Source organism: Sminthopsis crassicaudata, chromosome 4 (genome assembly GCF_048593235.1).
Source record: "Sminthopsis crassicaudata isolate SCR6 chromosome 4, ASM4859323v1, whole genome shotgun sequence".
NCBI classification, from domain to species: Eukaryota; Metazoa; Chordata; class Mammalia; order Dasyuromorphia; family Dasyuridae; genus Sminthopsis; species Sminthopsis crassicaudata.
This window is the reverse complement of record NC_133620.1, coordinates 315,730,960-315,753,047: the sequence shown is the minus strand read 5'-3', so window position 1 is coordinate 315,753,047 and position 22,088 is coordinate 315,730,960. Positions and strand designations below refer to the sequence as shown.

At 34.9% G+C, this 22,088-nt stretch overlaps 1 protein-coding gene and 1 pseudogene across 18 annotated transcripts in view; both read left to right on the top strand.

Annotated features, from left to right (window-relative positions):
• RBFOX3 (RNA binding fox-1 homolog 3) overlaps window positions 1-22,088 on the top strand; it is a 918,966-nt gene that overhangs the window by 414,886 nt on the left and 481,992 nt on the right. The window lies entirely within an intron of this gene.
• On the top strand, window positions 8,088-8,263 carry LOC141541932 (U2 spliceosomal RNA; annotated as a pseudogene).

Below are 22,088 nucleotides of genomic sequence, written 5' to 3'. Positions count from 1 at the left end.
GTGAAAGCTTGATTGGCCATGACTAGATATCAGAGATCTTGGTTATTTCAAGCATTTTTGAGCAGTGATGTTAAAGTCAAATAGAAAAAGTAGCCACTAACCTGTACATAAAGATTCTTGAGCAATGCATATTAACTTAATTTTAAAATGTAATATAATCTGCATTTTATTGTTACTTTATTTTTTTTGTTCAGCATTTCCCAATTACATGTTAATTTGATTCCTGCCACACTTCAGAGTATGGTGGAGCACAAGTCTTAGATGACTCTGACGAGTCATGTACCAAGCAACTTCCCCTCTTCGCTTCCTTTCACAGCCACATACTGTGAGTTGTTTTTGTCCCCTATGACAAGGCCAGGTTTGAGATTAGGCTGTTTCAGAGCTCAATCTCCCTGAGTAGTCAGTCATCTGTTAAGAGTTGACTTTGTTGCCTATTGCAGATCCGACAGAGCAGGACCCAGATTCTTTTGGCTGCAGGCCACATTTCTGGAAGATTATAGTAGTTCCATACACTACTAGTTTCACACTTATTGCATTGAAATACATTTATTAAAATATTATTTTAAAAAGTTTGAAGACTTGAACCCTTAGGATCTGAGATCAGAATTTCTTTTTTTATGAACTTAGTCTATGACCTTTTGTCTATTATATATTCTGTTTTTGCCTCATTTACTTTAAAGGGAAGAAAATGCAATAAATATTCTCCCCAGAGATGGCTAAGACATACCTAGAAAGTGTTTTCATTTTGGCAGAGTAATTTATGAACAAACACTAGTAGTTTATTTAGATATTTTGCTTTGATATCCTTACCCTTGTTTTTATGGTATTTGGTTTTGGTAGCTGCAGGGTGGGATGGGGTGATGTGTAACTGATGGTCATTACTTTCCATGCAGTGAGCCACCTTCATTATTAATTCGGGACTTGTCAAGCTGCATCACAGGAGCCTTGGATAAAGTGTTCTAGTGAAGAAGATAATTGAAAATCAAAAAAGACTTTGTTAATTTGATTAGGCAGAGCTGTAGTTGAATTGTTCTTCATCAAAAGAGATTTAATTTTGACATGCAATTAAATCCTTCTGCTGTACAACTTGCCCTCTGTGTTTCTTGAGCTAGAGATAGGCTTAGCAAGCTGAGGTCAGAGGAGGGAGTGGGGTAGGGAAGGCTAGGTTTTAAGAGGGGATGGATGGAAGAAGACAAGGGAGGGGTTAGAATTTATATGAAGATGGGAAGTAATAGAAAGAAATGGTAAGAAGAATGATGAAAGGGAAGAGAATGTGCACTCTGGTGAGGGAGAGTTTAAAGTTTCTTTAAAAAACAGGAGAGAGATGGAAGAAATAAATATAGATAACAAAATTAAAGAGTAAACAGAAAGAGTTGTGTAATGAAGGAAGAGAGGGGTATGATACAAGAACAATATTTCTCAGAAATTTCTCTAAATTTACTACAGATACATATTTGCTGAAGGAATCCTGTTCTGCATAGAAATATTGCTTAGAGAATTATCCTGTAATCCTTATGCAGGCAAAGCAACTGTAAGATTTGTGCTGAGTGTGAACTCTTTCTAGTCTAAAGTCATCTAAATATACTGGACCATCTCTGTAATCCAACCTGCTATAGTGTGGAATTAAGTATTAGGTGAATCTATTTTGGACCCATCCAGAGGGTTCCTAGAATTTCAGAAAATGTTATGTATAATATAGTACCACAATATGAACCCCAAGGATTTGGGAAATATTTCAACATAACACTTTGAATGATATGTGTCTTAGAAATGCAAAGCTATTAGGATCCTTCCTATCTATCTCATTTTCTTCTCCTTTTTTCTCCCCTCTTCTCCCCACCTCTTCTATCTCCACTTCCTTTTCCTCTCCCCTCTCCTTTCAGATAAGTACTTTGACTAGAATAATTTAATTAAATAACTGATGATCTGGATTAAAATTGAATCCTCTTGACTCTCATTTTAGAACTGGGCTATCTTTGCAAATAAATGGGGAAATCTCTATGATTCTTTCCATGAGCTCAGATACCTCCTATAAATACTTGGGATATATTACCTCAAAGCCATAAGTAGAAATTTTTGTGTTTGGGGCAAGAGTGACAAACTATGCTTTTAGTTGAGTATTGGGGAACACAATTTTTAAGGAAGATAAAGAGATAAAGTGAGTCTACTGCTTAGAATGGGACACAGTACTAGCTCCCTCAGTCTACTATCTGGTAGCTTCCTATTTTAACCAATTATTCTCCTTAATTAGTTGCTAAACTCACTTGTTAAATGCTAGTGAAAAACTAGAAGTACTACTAATCTCACTAAATTTGATGCCCTTGGGCAAAGTCTTGGTTGTTTTAGTTCATGGTTCTCCCCACCTCCACCCCCCCAAAAAAAACCTAGAAAATGTGGGCCAACTATCCTGGCATAGAGGTATATATGGGGGAGTGAATATTCCCAGATGGGCCAATGAGAATGTTCTTCCAGAGTTGGCACAATTCTTGCTCATCTTTAGTTTGTTATCTATAGGGTGGAGTTTTTAGAGGTTTAAGGAAATTTCTGGCTTTTTTGTTTTTGAGCAATCTTTTCCTCACTTTTTCAGCCACTTTTGTGTAAGAAAAAGAATACTTTGTTCCCCTGGCAATGATCTGCTTTATATAAGTGAACATGTAGCAGTAACAAAGTCATTGGCAGCAATCTTTGTGTGTATACTCTCATTGAAATCAATAGGTTGTAATTAGCAAACATCTATTAAATGATGATCTGAGTTGAAATAATTGTGTAAAAAAATCAGCATTAAAAACCATAAGATAGCATGTAAACTATTGGGAAAGAAAACAACTAGAGAAAGAAACTAAAAAACAAAACTAACTACTTGTCTGCAACTCCTTCTTTCTCTTCTCTCCAGTATTGCTGAACTCAGAAAGAATGAAATTGGGACTGGTGCATTCTCAACCACAAGATTCTGATACACACATCTTTACATACTTATGAAAGATATTTTTCAAATACCCACTTAACAAAACAGTAACTACTACATCTTACATTCTAGTAAATTGGTGTTTTTCAGGCAAATAAGGAAATTATGTCTAGGTCAGTCATTTCTGACTCCCAAGTATTGAACTGTGACCTGCCTCCTGGAAAGCTCCTGGAGCTTTCTCTTGTTCTGAGGTGAGAGAGTTTGAATAATGGTTCTATTTGTACCTTTTAAAATTCTTAATTCATTTAAAAACAAACTTCATTTCTCATCTTTCTTGGTACAATAGCCTGAGATTAAAATTTGGAACTCTATTAGTGATAGAACTTAATAAGAACCCATGCTTCCAAAATATAGCAATTTTTAGAGTACTTTCCCAATAACAACACTATTAGATAAGTATAATAATGTATATTTTATATGAAGGAAATTGGGGTTCACAGAGGTAGTGTGTCTTATCTAATGTCAAAAAGCTAGTAAGTGACAGAGCCAGGATTTGAATTCATGACTCTTGACTCATATCCTTTGCTCTATTTCACTGTTTGTTACACAGAATCCCTAATGGAAAATCTCTGCTTTCTGAAGTTTCTGTATTAATTGGAAGTCAGAATGGGTCATTTATTAGCAATATACCTTTCTATTTGTGTAATTCCTTTCAATGTATTTAGAATTTTTAGGAGGTCTTGAAATTATCCTAAGTCTTGATGAGGACCAAATTTACATTGACATCAGTTCTTAATTATCCAGTGCTACAGCTTGTTTTAAACTTTCTTTTTGGTATTAAATCATCTCTATTTACTCAATTCTTTAATTGGAATTATTATTATTTTTATTGTGACTTCTAGTCCATCAGTGATTGAAAAGGAAAATCTTTCAAATAAAGACGTATTTATTGCTTTTCACATCTTCAAAGAAGATATGAACCAAAGAAATGGCAAGCTTGGAAAGAGAAAAGACAATATTTTGCTTAGACTGATCTCAAAGATTGGCATTACCTAGAACAGAATAGGAGATAGAAGCAGTTAAGTAGAAGAAGAGCCTATGGGGAGAAAAAGTATGTTTTACAGCTTCTTGTTTTGTATGCATTATTGGACATTTAAAACTATAAACAAATATGAATGTGACTAAACTAGAATAGAATTATGCGTTAGCTAGTAGCTGACTTATAGCATCAAAAGCAAGGTTGCACGCTAACAAAGTTTATGTACCCCTATATTAATAGATTAGATTCATAAGCGTTATTTATAAAGTAGCCAACCTCTCCTATAAAAAGTGCTGAAGGGATGGAAGATAAGGCACAAGTAAAAGTATTCTATATTTTTCCAGTGGTCTCCATTCTCGGACTGTGCTGCAGAGGAAAAACTTGCTCTGTACTTTCTTCATATAACATTAGAAAGTGGCTATAATGCCAATATAATGTTTTTCAAATGCTCTGAATTAGTGATCTTTTGTGAGAACTAACCTCTTGTTTAGTTCCTATAAGGACAAAGCAATCTGAAGGCTGATTTTAGTCTCATTTCTAGTACTGTCAGTATTATGATCTTTTATGTGGGTGTATTATTTTGTACATAAATTGTTTCTTGGCTCCATGCACATGGTTGGAGGGAAGCAGAAGACTATACATGGGTAAACATAGTATATGAGGTAGACTCCAAAAACTATTGAAAGAACCTAGTTAATGAAGTGAAATTTGGAATGGGAAAAGATAATTTATGCTTTATCAGAGAGTCATTAAATAGCGTAAAAAATAGAAATGACACAAAAAATGAAAATAATATAGTGCACAATCGGACTAAGAGACTTTAAAAAAATCAAAAGCATAATCTATTGTTTCACTTATTTCTCATGTTCTCCAAAATACAAAGTAAGCATCTTCTACCTCAGACTATCTACACAGAATATCTTCCATGACTTGAATGTATTTAGAATTCCTAACTTCATTCAAGGCTTAGCTTATGAGCCATTTCTTCCAGGAGGGCTTTTCGGACCCATGTACTTGTATTTTTAGTATTTCTCTTCTATGTTATTATTAGTATTTTTCATTTCTAAAATTGCCTTATCTGTATACAGGTTATTGCTTCCCCCTTCAGTAGAAAGTATGTTCCATGAAGACAAATTCTATTTGTCATTTTGTGTCTAAACCCTCAGTATATAGTCCAGTGTTTACCATGTAATAAATACTTAACAGTTGCTTACTGGATTGGTTTAGTGTAAGAAAGGAAGAAAAAAGGGACTGGAAACACTTCTCATGTTTTCCATTTCCTTTTTTTCACCCCTTCCTTTGTATACTCTGAATTTAAAACTAACATTTCTTTTTTCTTCTCTACTTACATCCATCTATCCATCCTTTATTGACTGATTAAAGGCATCAATAATAGGATTTAGTTGATATTACAATATTATAATTTTACTTTTCTGTCATCCTGGTTTGCTCATTCAGGGTGAGGTAATTGAGTAGACATGTAGTAAGCAGGGAATGGAGAAGCCAGTATTAATTTAATTGGGTCAATTTATTCACAATACAATATTACCTCTTACAATATTTTGAAAAGGAATTCAACTAAACAGTGGCTTTGCCTGGGTTTAGGGGTGGGGAAAGGACTCATTGAATATTATACTTTCCTTGAAACCCAAGCCAGACATAGAACCAAGAGAGAATCTCCTTTTTCTGTCTCTCCCACATTTCTACTTGAAATCTGATCTATTTTCTCTATTCCCCTTTTTATGTAAGTCTTTCCTGTTTGCTTCTGCTGCAGTAATGCAGGAAGACAGTCTAAGTAGTGGAAATTTTTTATCCATCACCAACCCCCCTCCAATGCCATCTCCCACATATTAGTGGAAACCAAAGTCACAGACTGGTATCAAGCACCATAAAAAATTTAAACTTATTCCTATTTAGGATAAGGAAGATTGGAGGGGATCCTTAGAAAATGTAGAAAAGAATCTTGGATTTAAAGTCATCTATCCTAGGTTTGAATCCCATTTCTACTACTTAATACCTTTGTGGCCTGTGCCAAATCATATATTCTGGCCCTAAATTTCTTCAATGTAAAATAAGTTGGTTGAATTAGTTAAAGTGTTCTTAACCTTTTTGGTTTTTTGGTTAAGGTTTGGAAATTTGGTAAATAGTCCTTTGCAGAGTAATATTTTTAAAGAAATAATTGAAAGAAATATTATTAAGATTAGTGAAAATAAAGTTGTAATTTCCTCTTCTGAAGTTCACAAACCTCCTGAAATGTATCCTCAAAGGGGATATGTAGACCTCTAAAAGCCTTTGGACTACAGATTAAGTATCCCTGGAATAAATTTACTTCCAGGTCTAATTCTAAATCTACAATTAAACATTTTCATGGGCAAAGATAAAAGAAAGTTTATATAGGGTGGGCAAGATGCCATATTATCTGGGGAAGAGGATTGGACCAGATGGCTGAAGGCTGTAGTAGGTATCACTCCCTCTAGGGAAGAATTGAATTTAATTGGGAAAGGTAATCCATTTAATTGATACTTGGTCCATATCTTTTGCTTATAACAATTGCTGCTGTACTTTTTTACTAAGAGAATACTGACTGAGAAACAGGAGCAAAAGTAAATATCAAATCAAAATGTATGTCTTAGTTTGTTTCTTAGGGGGAATAACCTTAACTTCATGCTCCATCCCTATACTCATCTCCAATTCCTACTGCTTCTGTTTTGTCAAAACTGAACTTAAGCCAGCTGGATGCCATCCTTGCTCCTGACTCTGTCCTTTGCCAAAACAGCAGGAACATTATGTGGTCAAGGTTGGTTGAGCAGGAAACATGAAACCAAGCAGTGCTATCTGGTAGATTCAGGCCAAGCTTCCTTTGTACTAGTTAAGTGTATTTGGAATCTTATCTTTTCCTTCATGTACTTTCTGTATTTGTGGAATTGATAATATAGTGGCCTTAAAGACATTGGACTTCCTGAAATGAGTCATCCCTAATTAGCATTAACCTAGATCTTTTAATTTCTGTCCTAAGCATCCTATTACAGTTTTAGAATTCAGTTTTTGCAGTTATTGTTATTGTTATTGTTATTGACATGCAGTTATGTCCAAGTTATTTCATATGTGTGGGTATATTTTGTCCTTCTAACTAACTTGTAAGATTTTGGGGGGCAGGGACTACTTCTATTTCTTTTCTATTCTTTAAATGTCTCCACTAAAGCTTTTGACACAGATAACACACCATTGAAAACGTATTGACTGAAATACAGCTCTACTCAATGAAAAGTCTTTCAAATTCTGAATGAGCAGAGCCTAGTGGGAAATTGGCCGTGACTCTTGGCCTCCTAAGATCAAAGGAACGTGATGAAGCTTGGGATATCTGTCAGAGACGTGGGGTCTCTGAACCTCCCTACATGGTATATCTGGAACATAAAGTAAAAACCATCTGATGCTAAGTTGAGGAGGTTTTACTGAAAAAGAAGTTAGTGGAGAATCTGTTGAATTGAGGGATTCATGTGGTTTTGAAAAAAATAGATCTGGGTGGAAAGACCTGGGATTAAAGTAATGGAAAACAGTAGCTGTATCACTGAATAACCAGTTATTAGGTAGAATTGGGGGATAGCTAGCCAGCCTATTGAAGATTAAAAGCCATGTCCACATGTGAGTAGGGCCTATCAGGGAGGAGATAGAGTCATATACTGCTTTTGATGTTGTGGCTGTGAAAAGCTGTGAATAATTTGCATTTTTATGGATCAAGTAACATTTTAACTTAACTGAGGAAGATCACTATTTAAAAGAACTCAAGTAAATCCTTTTGAAAACTTGAGAAATCTTTTGTAATATAATAACACTTTAATTTATCCATTTTGCAAATGAAGATATTTATATTTGAAAATTTCTCAAATCAAGTCATTTACCTATAGGAAAACTAATTGACCTCGGGGTAGCCAGCTTAGATACTTTCTCATTCCCCCAGATCAATTTAAATTAAATCAAATGTTTAAAAATCCTCCCTTCCAGTTTGTATTTGCTGTTTTAAGACTTCTTTAACAGCTAAGTAGTTTAATGAGTTTTTTTTAAATTCTCAATTATTAGAAAATCCTGCTCTTATACAAAAAGCCAACTTTTTCCTAAAAGAAAACCTTGGTTATTTTTCTTCCTATCACTTCTCGGCCTTTTGGCTAAGATCAAGTGTAGTATTTTTCTTCCTAGCCTTTGACTAGGCTACTGATCTCCTTCTCACTTTTCTCTTTGGCACTCAAGTTTAATGTTTTGGGCATCAGGATACCAGAGCTTCTTTGATATAATTCCTGTTTGTTCAAGTGGAGCTATCCTATTACTAATTTTGGTCTCCTACCTAGTAACCCTGACTGGGCTTGGGCAAGCAGAAAACAGCTTTACAGCTAGCTTCAAAAAAAAAAAAAAGTATATTATTTCTTCATAAAATTGCAGAGGAGAGTGAGGAAATAAGCCCCTGACACATACTACAGAATCCTTTCATTTCATTTGCCAGCAGAGAGGTAGAAGGAAACAGAGGCACAATGGAAATGAAGCCTTATTTTAGAAAGATACTGACAGTTCAAGGGGAAGCAGAGGAGCAGCAAGAGCACATAAAATCATAAGAGAAGATTACCCAGAGAAATTAGGATGAGATAAGAGAAGACTGGAAGGGAGGAGGGAGGAGCAACAGGCTGACTGCCTTTAAATATTTGTAGGTCTCTTTGTGGAAGAAGGATTGCATTTGTTTGACATGGCTTCAGATTATCTAACTAGGGAGAATGGATGGAAGTTTACAGGGCAGGAGATTGAAGATCACTCTAAAAGGGAAATTGATTGCTTGAGAATAAAGTGTCTTTCCCTCTACTAAAGGTCTTCTAGTGAAGCAGTGGGTAACACAGTAAGGGCTTAGTTAGGAACTCAAGAGAAGTATAAGAAGGTAAAAAGGGAAGAAAAAGAACAATTATATTTTTTAAAGGTTAAAAGCTTTTCATCTCTAGATGGGAAGATAATATATGTGACTCTTGAGAATTATATCTTTGTTAGGGATATACTTTGAGGGTGTAGGTATAAATTGACTTTAATGTGATGATATAAAAAAGAAACTGGGGTGGAAAAGGGATTGCACTTGAAGAAGAGGAAAGGAGAGGTAAAGTAGGCTAAATAGCATGAGGCAAAAAAGGACTCATTAAAATTGAGGGAAAGAAGGGAAAAGGCATTTTTTGAACCTTAATCTTATTAGGTTGAGCTCAAAGAGAAAATATCATACATATTTAATTTGGTAGACAAACTTGTCTCATATTAAAGGGAATTAAGAGGGGAAAAGGGAAAGGAAAGGGAAGGCAATAGTAGAAGGGAAAAGGGATAGGAAAGGGAGAGGGAGCAGCTAGGTTGCTCAGTGGACAGAATACCAGCCCTAAAGTCAGGAGGACCTCAGTTCAAATCAGGCCTCAGATATTTAATACTGCCTAGCTGCTGCTGAATGATCCTGGGCAAGTCACTTAACCCCAATTGCCTCAGGGGAAAAAAGGAGGAGGGACAGAAAAAGGGAGGGTAGATTGAGTGAAGTTATGGTCAGAAGTAAAACACTGGTGAGGAGGGAAAGAGGGAAAAGACAGAGAAAAGTATAGCTTGGGGAAAATAGGATGGTGGGAAATAGAGAGTTAATAATTTTAACTGTGAATGTGAATGGGATGAACTCTCCCATAAAATGGAAGCAGCTAGCAGAGTGGATGAAAAGCCAGAATCCTACAATGTGTCATTTATAAGAGATACATTTGAAATAGAGAGATACATTCAGAGCAAAAATTAAAGGCTGGAGCGGAATCTTTAATGTTTCAGCTAAAGTTTAAAAAAAAAAGTTTGTTAGACAACTACCTTTTGGGGATATTTAATTTATTTTTAAACAAGTATTTGTTTACAAATACTTAATAAAGGTATTATCCACTTAAAATTGTTTTTTAAATGCCAGAAAAAGAACATTTCCATTTTTTAAATGGGTTATACATGAAACTGTTCATTTCCATTTCAAAGGCTTTTTATTTCTTTCTTTTTCTCTTTCTTTGTCTCTCTCTTTCTCTCCCCCTTCTCCCTCCCTCCCTTCCTCTTTCCCTTCCTTCCTTACTTCCTGGATATTTCAGGATAGAGTTTCAGAGACTGTCAAGCTTCTGACCTTGACTGTTCAGCTGTGTGTACTACTGTTCCATTCTGGTCACTATGGAACATTGGAGCTTTTAATGTCCTCATTGGGGATATTTATTTTAGAGGAGAATGGGATTTAGGTAGTCATTCTGGACGTCCATTTGTCCTTCTTTTCTCTCCCTGTGAGAGAGAGATGGATTAACTTTGAATAAGCTCTTAGGACCCTTCCAAATTTGAAATTGTAGAATTTTACTAATTATATTTAAGACCTCTTAGAAAACAATTTGCAATCTTGTTTAAAATAACATAAATCTGAATTCAGATATGAACATCACACTTATAATTTAGGGATCTCTTAAGGGAGAAAGCAAGCAATATAGATATTACATGTAAAAAAAGGTTCATAACTAAAGCACCTTTTCTTAATAGTGTAAAACAAAACAAGACAAAACCAAACTAGGTGAATTCATATTAAATGCTGTTCCATTTGAAATAATCAAGTGGATCTGTTATATCACAAATTCACATATTTCCTCCAAGGATGCAGATGAGCAATTTATCTATACCTTCCCATCCTGTGCAGTGGTTATTAATATCCTCCCCAAATTTTGCCACAAAGGATACCAGGGGCCCTCCTCCATTTGTCTTCATGAGGCTACCAGTGGAGTGCTCTGGTCATCCATTTTCCTTTCGTCCTCTCTCCATATGACCAGCTTATTTTCTCTTTCTGTTATGCAGTTATATTGGATCATCATCTACTCCTGTTCTTCAGAGTTCTTCATAAGTTCTATGTTTTAGTCTGTTCACACCCACCAGAAGCCTCTCTATTGTTCTTTGACTAATGCTTGTCTTCAATTCTTTAAAGACAGTCATTTTCAAGGTCTTACAACTATATGGCAGCATTGTGTTGTATTTTGAGTACAAAATGTTTATATGAAATGTTCAGCCTTTGCTGTTATGGGAAGTTTAGAGTCAGTACGCGTGCTTTGCTATTTCCTAGAAGCCATCCACCTACTTTCCTCCTTTTCATCTCTGGATCAGTAAAGCCTAAACTACATTCTAAACTCTGTCCTAAAAACTGGGGATACAGAAGAAGGCACTGAAGGAGCTCACATTCTATCACATGTAAATAACTTAAATGTGAACAAGATATATAGATATAGATATAGATATTGGTATTGATATATGGGGTCAATGGCAGGTTATCTCAGAGAGATAGACTATAACAGTTAAATTGAACACCCGAAAAAGGTGTTATTTGAGCTGATTTTTAAAGGAAGCTAGAAAAATTAAGAAGTCCTGAAGAAAGCCTCTACAAATAAAGAAACTGAGGTCTATATAGGTGAAATAATGTACCCAGCATCATATCTTATGTATGATTGGCACACAGGTATTTCTGTCTTTCAATTTCAGTGCTCTTTTCAGTCCAACACCCTAACTAGAGGGCTTTTTAATTCTTTCAAATTCTTTAAAGAACAAATAGTATAATGTTTTATTAGCCTTTCAATTGTATTTTAGTTGAACTAAGGGTTTAATTAGGGAAAAATAAACAAATTGGAGAAAAAAGCTTACTTAAAACTGAAGTCACTAAACACTAAAAATCTTTTTTTTTTTCTGTAAGATATTTCACATACAAAAATAATGTTTATTACAAATAGTTCTTATCAACTTATGACATGAGGAAAAGATAATATCAGATTATTACCCAAATTATAATATAAAGTAAAAAGAGATATATTTCTTTTAAAAATATTTTTCAAGATATCTCCTCCTTAGTTCTATATTACTTTAGTTTTAACAGGTATGTTGAGTAGGTTCTTTCTTTATGAACTGAGACATATTAATACATTAATTTCTCTCTAATTAAAGATGAGAAATTTCTAAAAATCTCAGTTGAACCAGTATTCTATTTCACAAAACAGTGTCTAAAACTTTGTGGTTCTCAAAAAAGCAGAGTATAGTGATATAATACAAATAACTCACTAGGGAATACGAAAAAATAAAAACTGAAACATCTCCATTTATTTATGGTAATTTTAGGTTCTAAATTATTTCCTCCAACTCTCAACCAACCAAACAAACAAACAAACAAAAAAATTACCATAGATTAGAAACCTCAATGCCATTGAGGAAGTAAAAGGGAATTGCATTGGATATATGCTAATATTTGTTTGGAACAGTTGTCTGGACAGTTAGAAAATTCATACAAGAATATTTACTGCACAGACCATTGACTTAGGAACAAATCACAGTCACTTCATGCTCCTAAAAATAAACAAACAAACAAAAAAATACTTACACAAAGCTCATCTTCCCTCTATATTGTCTGTCCCATCTATTAGTACTTTTGGACAAGTTCAGTATCATTGGAGTGTTATATTTATGTTGTTAGATTTCTTAAGAAATCTTTAATGACTTTGATAAATGAATGGGTGATATTTTGTAAAAGAGCCTTCGAGGCAACTTTTTGTTCTACTAAGTGGAGTCTTTTTTGGTACTTTAACAGATCATCAGATGTCATATTTGTTAAGTTCTCACATGAATTATAAGTAACAATCCTGTACCTTCTAATCCACTGCAAGAAAAAACTTACAAGAAATATCTTCCTTAAGCTCATTCTCATAGTTGTATTTATGTAGGCATAAGTGTTTGAAAGTGGGATGATAAGTATAATAATGGACTCCAAGATCTGTGCAGAACAGTATGTTATGTTTCACCTATATCAGATTGCTTGCTGTCTTGGGAAAGGGGATGGTGTGAGAAGAAAAGAGAAAAAATTTGGAACACAAAAACTTACAGAAATGAATGTTGAAAAGCTATCTTTACATGCATTTGGAAAAATAAACAACTGTTAAGAAGAAACAAAACAAAACAGTAAATTGTCAATGCTTTACCTTGGCTGAATAGGACTCACAAATTTGGAAATTTTCCATTATTTCATCTATGATCAGACTTTTGGAATATTAGTTCAATTCAGGAAGCACTTAATAAGCTTCTATTATGTCCACATTAATATACTGGATTTTAGAGATACAAAAACTAAAATAAAACTTTGTATGAGTTCAAAGAACTTACATTCTACTGGAGGAGTACAACTTGAGCCCACAAGGTTATTTACAAAAGTATGAATATTATCTGACTCCATTTCTCAGAGTTAGGCTTTTCCCTCTCCTGAAGCTTCTGGGGGACTTTGAGGTACTGGAGTGTCTGTGGAAAAGTATTGGCTTTAGTACCTAAAAGTTGTGTTTCCCATATTGTTAAAGATTAATACGCTACATCCATTTAATTACTTTGTACTGGGTACTTTTTACAAATGGATATTCATGTCAAAAATAGAGTAAGAATTAATTAACAAACATTTTCCTCAGTGCCTTGGCGGAATATTGTCCCCATACTATTTTGATCTCTGATTGGGGATGTAACATGGGAACCTCACCTGGCCCGGACACGGAAAGGACTGACAGATTGATAGCTCTTTCTCGATTCTTTCTTGATGCTTGGAGGAGTAAACTCAACTTAATTCAGTTTTTGGTAATCTTGGTCCAAATGTGGTATGACTGCTGGATGAGTCCTACTCTCAACTTTTTTTGGCTTGAGTCCAAAATTCCCTTCCTTAGTCAGACTGAAAACTCTAGCCTTCAATGCTCAGATACCAAGTCATCTTCCATATCCTGGAAATGTCAGGATGGCAAGGTAATTTTTAAACATTCTAAAGCTCACAAAACCAAAAAAAATTTTACTCTTTTTACTTAAAAAGGAAGAGTGAACTTAGACATTACCCAACTCCTTTTCATAAGACCTAATGTAGGAAGGAATTAGAGTTTGAGCTGAGCTTTGATGTAAGCTAAAAGTTCTAAGAGAAGGAAGTAAGAAAGGAGTGCATTCCAGCTATGTGACAATAAGAGGAAAATCATGGAGACAGAAGATGAAATTGTAGTGTAATGAGAAATGAGTATTAAATCTGGGAGGACAGTGTGGAGTCAAGAAGGGAAGATGTTTAAATGCCCAACAGAGGCAACTATATTTAATCTAGCCCTAACAAAAAGTTAGGAAGTAGGCTGAAAGAATGTGTAAAAATAGCATATAAGCCTTCCTTTTGTTCTTCATTGAACCCACTGTTTCCTATCATCATAATTTAAAAAATCATCAATCGATCATGAAAAAACTTGAGCAAAAGTGACCAATAAATTAACAATTGTATCTGGCAAAGTTTGCAACATTCTCCACCTCTGTTTTGATCCCTATATTAGAAGATAGGAAATGGGTTTCATCATCTGATCTCTAGAATGAAGTTTTATAATTGCAATTAATCAGAATTTAGCTACCTTTTATTGTCATGTGCATTTGGAGTTATAGCTCATTCTGAAGTCAGGCATTAATTATTTGGGAGCTAGTCACTGTTCAGGATTATTCATATCACTATGCCCTTTATAAATCAGGTAAATGAAAATTGATTGTATTTCTTTCTAGGGAATTCAGCCACAGTGAAATAGTTGTTGTTATTGTTGTTGTTGTTGTTTGCCCTTTATTTTAAAAGAGGACCATGATGTTAGGGAGGTGATGCCATGACATGCAAGTGAATTGCATTTAAGGGAGGGAGAGCTGTGCAAGGTCACCTGCCTCACTTTCCCCTCCAAAGCCATTTGGGACCACTGGCAAGATACAGATCAAGACAAATGGAGATGGCCCAGAACACAATGGGAGATTTTGCTAAGGTCTTCAATTGATCAGTAATTAAAGCCAAATAGCAATGGAGGAAAAGAATGTCTTTTTTCACCTAGTCCAAAAAAAATCTAAATAAATAAACGAATGAATATGGGAAGGTAAGACTCTTGGGATTTCTGGGCAAAGCAGAAATGATTGCTATTTACATTTAATCTGAGTCAATCAGAACCCAAACAATGACCAAATTAAGCTTGGCCTAGGACCTATTGGTAGCCAATTAAAATCAGATTGATTTTGGTTTAAGACCTGATCCTGAAGAAAGAAATCTGACCAGTAATCCCAAGATATCTTGGCTATTTGATAGCAGAATTATTGGTGCTGTATTCTGATAGCTCCTCCCTTCTGAGCATCTGTATGTGTCTTTAAAACAGCTTACTACCTATCCATATATAGAAGGGGAGAAGAAGGAATAACATTTCTTTTTTTAATGATTTTTAAATTAATTTTAAAATTATAACATTTTTGACAGTACATATGCATAGGTTTGCTTTTTTTTTTTTTTTTTTACTTGTACTCCCTTCTGTTCTGAATTTTTCCCCTCCTTCCCTCCACCCCCTCCCCTGGATGGCAAGCATTCCCATACATATTAAATATCTTATAGCATATCCTAGGTACAATATATATGTGCAGAACCGAATTTTGTTGTTATTGTTGTTGCAAAGGAAGAATTGTACTCCAAAGGTAAAAATAATCTGGGAAGAAAAACAAACAAACAAAAAATGCTCATAGTTTACACTCATTTCCCAGTGTTCTTTTTCTGGGTGTAGCTGATTCTATCCATCATTGATCAATTGGAATTGGATTAGCTCTTCTCTATATTGAAGATATCCACTTCCAACAGAATACATCCTCATACAGTATCATTGTTGAAGTGTATAATGATCTCCTAGTTCTGCTCATTTCACTCAGCATCAGTTGATGTAAGTCTCTCCAAACCTCTCTGTATTCCTTCTGTTGGTCATTTCTTACAGAACAATAATATTCCATAACATTCATATACCATAATTTACCCAACCATTCTCCAATTGATGGACATCCATTCATTTTCCAGTTTCTAGCCACTACAAAAAGGGCTACCACAAACATTTTGGCACATATAGGTCCCTTTCCCTTCTTTAGTATTTCCTTGGGATATAAGCCCAGTAGTAGCACTGCTGGGTCAAAGAGTATGCACATTTCAATAAATTTTGGGGCATAATTCCAGATTGCTCTCCAGAATGGCCAGATTCTTTCACAACTCCACCAACAATGCATCAGTGTCCCAGTTTTTCCCACAGCCCCTCCAACATTCATTATTATTTGTTCCTGTCATCTTAGCCAATCTGACAGGTGTGTAGTAGTATCTCAGAGTTGTCTTAATTTGCATTTCTCTGATAAATAGTAATTTGGAACTCTCTTTCATATGAGTGGAAATAGTTTTAATTTCATCATCTGAAAATTGTCTGTTCATATCCTTTGACCATTTATCAATTGGAGAATGGCTTGATTTCTTATAAATTAAAATCAATTCTCTGTATATTTTGGAGATGAGGCCTTTATCAGAACCTTTAACTGTAAAAATGTTTTCCCAATTTGTTACTTCCCTTCTAATCTTGCTTGCATTAGTTTTGTTTGTGCAAAAACTTTTTAATTTGATGTAATCAAAATTTTCTATTTTGTGATCAATAATGATCTCTAGTTCTCTTTTGGACACAAATTCCTTCCTCCTCTGTTAGGTTCTTACTAAGTGCTAATGAGATAATGAGATATTAGGTTCTTACTAAGTGCTAAGTACTTGACAATTCTCTAGTTCTGGCCTTTCCTGGGGAAGAGCTTGCATGCTTAGGAGGAGCAAGCTCATTGGTTGAAGTACTTCTTCCCAGAAGCCCTTGCATTATCCCAAACCCATTCTCTGGGAGGATATCTGCTGTGTCAACTCAAATCTCTTTGACAGATTCTTCTTCCTGTAGAGAACCGTTGCCTCCAGACAATTGCCGTTAACTGTCGTCCAGAGAAGTGACTTTCCTTCCTGCAGAGAGCTGCGTCAAGCCTGGTGTAGAGCAGAGACTCCCTATCTCCTCCAGAGCTGCCCTCTTTATCCTCCCAGAGAATGGGCGTGGGATAATGCAAGGGCTTCTGGGAAGAATTACTCCAACCAATGAACTTGCTCCTCCTGAGCATGCAAGCTCTTCTCCAGGAATTCACAAGTAAAAACTACCAGGAAAGGTCTAGAAAATTGTCAAGTACCGACTTAGCACTTAGTAAAAACCCAGTATCTCATTATCTCATTAGTACTTAGTAAGAACCTAACACTCCTCCACAAGTCTGAGAGGTAAACTATCCTATGTTCCTCTAATTCATTTATGATCTGGTTCTTTATGCCTAAATCTTGGACCCATTTTGATCTTATCTTAGTATGTGGTGTTAAATATGGGTCCATGCCTAGTTTCTGCCATACTATTTTCCTGTTTTCCCAGCAGTTTTTGTCAAATAATGAATTCTTATCCCCAAAGTTCAGATCTTTGGGTTTGTCAAACACTAGATTGCTATTTTTATTCACTATCTTGTCCTGTGAACCTAACCTATTCCACTGATCAACTAGTCTATTTCTTAGCCAATACCAAATGGTTTTGGTGACTGTTGCTTTATAATATAGTTCTAGATCAGGTACAGCTAGATCACCTTCATTTAATTTTTTTTTCATTACTTCCCTTGAAATTCTCGACCTTTTGTTGTTCCATATGAATTCTGTTGTTATTTTTTCTAGGTCATTAAAATAGTTTCTTGGGAGTCTTATTGGTATAGCACTAAATAAATAGATTAGTTTAGGGAGTATTGTCATCTTAATTATATTTGCTCAGCCTATCCAAGAGCATGAAATGTCTTTCCAATTATTTAAATCTGACTTTATTTTTGTGGCAAGTGTTTCATAATTTTGCTCATATAATTCCTGACTTTCCTTTGGTAGTTTGGTATATATTTGGTATATAAAATATTTGGTATTCCCAAATATTTTATACAATCGTCCGTTATTTTGAATGGAATTTCTCTGTATCTCTTGCTCTTGGATTGTTTTGGTAATGTATAAAAATGCTGAGGATTTATGTGGATCCTGCAACTTTGCTAAAGTTCTGACTTATTTCTAATAGCTTTTTAGCAGAGTCTTTGGGGTTCTCTAAGTATACCATCATGTCCTCTGCAAAGAGTGATAGTTTGATTTCCTCATTTCCTACTCTAATTCCTTGAATCTCTTTCTTGGCTCTTATTGCTGAGGCTAGCATTTCTAGTACTATATTGAATATTAATGGTGATAGTGGACAACCTTGTTTCACTCCTGATCTTACAGGGAAAGGTTCCAGTTTATCGCCATTACATATGATGTTTACTGACGGCTTTAAATATATGCTCCTTATTATTTTAAGGAATAATCCATTTAGGGATAACATATCTTTAGCTCAGAATTATCAAACCAGGAACCCATCCTATAATTTTACTGCTTCAGCTGATATCAACAGTTTTTAACAAGAATAAACAGTTCTACTATGCCCAAAGGATTATCACGCTGTTTTATACCCTTTGATCTAGCAGTGTTTCTATTGGGTCTATTTCTCAAAGAGATCATGAAAAAGGGAAAAAGACCCACATGTGCAAAAATGTTTGTAGCGGCCCTTTTTGTAGTGGCAAGGAAATGGAAACTGAGTGGATGCCCATTAGTTGGAGAATGGCTGAATAAGTTATGGTATATGAATGTTATGGAATATTATTGTTCTATAAGAAATGATAAGCAGGATGATTTAAAAAAAAAAGCCTGGACAGATTTACATGAACTGATACTAAGTGAAGTGAGTAGAATTAAGAAACACTGCACACAGCAGTAATAGGATCTGATCCACTCTCATTGACTTGGCTCTTTTTAACAATGAGGTGATTTAGGCCAGTTTCAATATGCTTGTGATGAAGAGAGCCATTTGCATCCAGAAAGGTGACTCTGGAGAGAGAATGTAGATCACAACATAGTTTTTTCACCTTTTTGTTGTTATTTACTTGCTTTTTGTTTTCTTTCTCATTTTTTTCTTTTTTTTTTTAATCTGATTTTTCTTGTGCAGCATGATAAATGTGGAAATAAGTATAGAAGAATTGTATGTATTTAAGATAGACTGGATTACTTACTGTCTAGGGAAGGGGAGGGAAAAAATTGGAACATAGGGTCCAGGAATGAATGTTGAAGATTATATTTTAGAAAATATTTTAAAAATAAAAAACTGCTTATGACCAGCTCAGCTTTTTCTAAGTCTTAAATGTGTCTTCTAATACCCTTAATAAAATTTCTCTCAATATAGATTATCCTTTTTATAAGATAACCTAAGCCAAACCTGTCTCCAAGAATAATTACAAAAGAATGTTTCAATTATAAAATATTGACATGCAAATAATCTTATTTTGTGGTAAATCCTAATAACAATAAAGAATCTAGTATTTTTTTTGTACTAGGAATAGAAAAACATGGGTTCTAATCCTGACCTTTATCAATTAATTTCCCTTTGGTTCTCATTTTCTTTGTCTATAAAGAGTTGTTTAGAGTCTAAATGATCTCTAAGGTCCCTTCCAGCTTCAAGCAGTTAAGATCTACCTAGTACCAGAATCTACCAAATATTATTGTTAATGGTTCAATAATCTTATTGTCAAGTTCTCTTAATATCTGAGGATTTACTTCATTTATGCCAAGTAGTTTGAATTAATCAAAGGCAGTTGAATTCTCTCTTACTATTTCCTTATTTATTAACTCATTATTAAGTAATTGTTGTTCTGTCATTTCTAATGTTCCCTATTATAGAGGTGTTGGAATGTAGATATGTAATGTAGAAGCAAAACTGTACCCTTCCCCTCTCCCCCAAAGTGGTTCATCTGGTCTACATTCACAATAAAGACTGAATTTAGTCTTGAAAAAATGTCTCTGAGTAATTGTAACAATATAAAAGTAAGTTTTCTAAGAATCCATAAAACACATGGGGAATCCAACAGGTGATTCAGACAAAATATCTCCAGGTATATAATTTCTCTTTTTATCTCTCTCTTTTTGTCTCTCTCTAGATGTTTGTATACACACACACACACACACACACACACACACACACACACACACATTTATCTGTGTATTCAAAAACCTTTAGAAAAGTCTTAAAGAGATGTGAAGTTCAACAAAAGGAATAAAGAACTTGGAGTTGAATACTCTGGGTTTACAGACCAGCAGAAAAACTAAAAGATCACCACAAATGAGGGTATACAAGAACCAAGAATCGTGAAAGGGGGAGAGGGAATCTCACTAATGGATCCCTAAAGATGCCTCAGGAATCAAAATATATTTTGGATGTTTTTCTCCAATGTAACAGTTCTTTGAGAATTTCTGATTTTCTGGGGTTACTTCCCTCAACCTACATTTGCATTCACTATTGAGTCCCTAAATGGTAACTTCTACTTTGAGTTCTAAGAATATGTAGTTCCATTAACAAATTGCCAGTACAGGTGAATAATTTCTTGCAAAGGCAGTTATATGATATCATAAGAATAGTTAGTGCAAAAACTGTGGGACACACAAAAAATATGTCATTTGGAAAGAATGGGCTCAAACTTAAAATATAATGCTAATGAGGTACATGGATAGGGAACATTATAGAAAATGGATAGCTCACAATTTTTGGTTCTGGAAATTTTCTTTTCTTACAGTTTTTATGAAAGTCACTGCAATGTTAGGTCTTAGTTGTTAGACTGAATTGGCTGCCAGGATCTGCTCCTTTCCTGAGTTCATAACCCATATTGTTCTGGTGGGAAAGATCATCCTCCTTGAAATTGCTTGTTCCCTGGATTAAGTATTTTTTTAATATATTTGTGGCAGTCCTTAGTGTGAGTTTTTGCTATGGGCTAGCAGTACTGTCTCTTTCAAAGTGACAAATAGTTTCTTAATTGCCAAATTAATTGCCAAATCTTTTTCCCTCAATACTAATATTTTTTGACTTTGTTCTATCCCTTGACATTGCAGATAACTTTCTCACTACATACTCTTCTTTTTTGTGGCAAAGCTCTCTCATCTTCTTCTATGTCTGCTCTTTCTCCTTTGATTGTTTTTTTATTTGTTTTTACTTTAAAAAAAAACCATGTCATGTCCTCATACTAAGGCTTTGAGAATCTCCTCTTTTTACTTTGTACAGTGTCACTTGATCTTATCAGCTTCCCTGGATTCAGTTGTCATTTCTATCTAAATGATTACTGCATCTATACATCCAACCCAAAATTTTCTGCTGAGCTATGGTTATACATCTCCAGGTACTTTTTAAACACTATAAGCCTGATACTCCATATGTATCTCAAATTCACCATGTCCAAAACAGAATTTATTATCTTCTTCCCAATCTTTCCCTTTTGAACTTGCTTAAAACTCTGCAGAGCACCACCATTCATCCAACTCCTAACTTCAATATCGTTTTCAACTTTTCACTTGCCCATATCTTATGTATGATGCTAAGTCTAATTATTTCTATCTTTATAGTATCTTTTGTGTATCTACCTCTTTCCATTCATAAAACCACAACCCTAGCTCACATCCTCATTACTTCATGCCTGCCCTATTGAAATAGCCTCCATTTATTTTAAAAAGATATTTTTGACAAGACATTTGGGGTTAAGTGACTTGCCCACGATTCCATAGATATTAAGTGTTAAGTATCTGAAGCTTGATTTGAACTCAGATTCTCCTGACTCCAGGGCTGGTCCTCTATCTACAGACTAAGAAGGGGCAGCCATCTAGCTACCCCACCATTTTTTATTTTTAATTGAATTTTATTTTAATTCAGGTTCTGAATTTTCTTTTTCCTACTTCATCCTCCCATACTCATTGAAAAGGCAAGAAAAAAATATAACTTATTACAAATTATATAGATTTATACAGAGAGAGAAAGAGAGAGACAGAGAGACAGAGACAGACAGACAGAGAGAGAGAGAGAGAGAGACAGAGAGAGAGAGACAGAGAGAGACACAGAGAGACAGAGAGAGACACAGAGAGAGAGAGAGAGAGAGAGAGAGAGAGACAGAGACAGAGACAGAGACAGAGACAGAGAGAGACAGAGAGAGACAGAGAGACAGAGAGAGAAGGAGAATTAAATAAAACAATCTAACAATGTGGCTCTCTTCAACTATGAGAACTATGAGATGATTCAAACCAGATCCATTTCTTCAGTGATGAGGAGAGCCATCTACACCCAGAGAGAAAACCGTGGGAACAGAGTGTGGACCACAACATAGCATTCATTCTCACTCTCTCTGTTA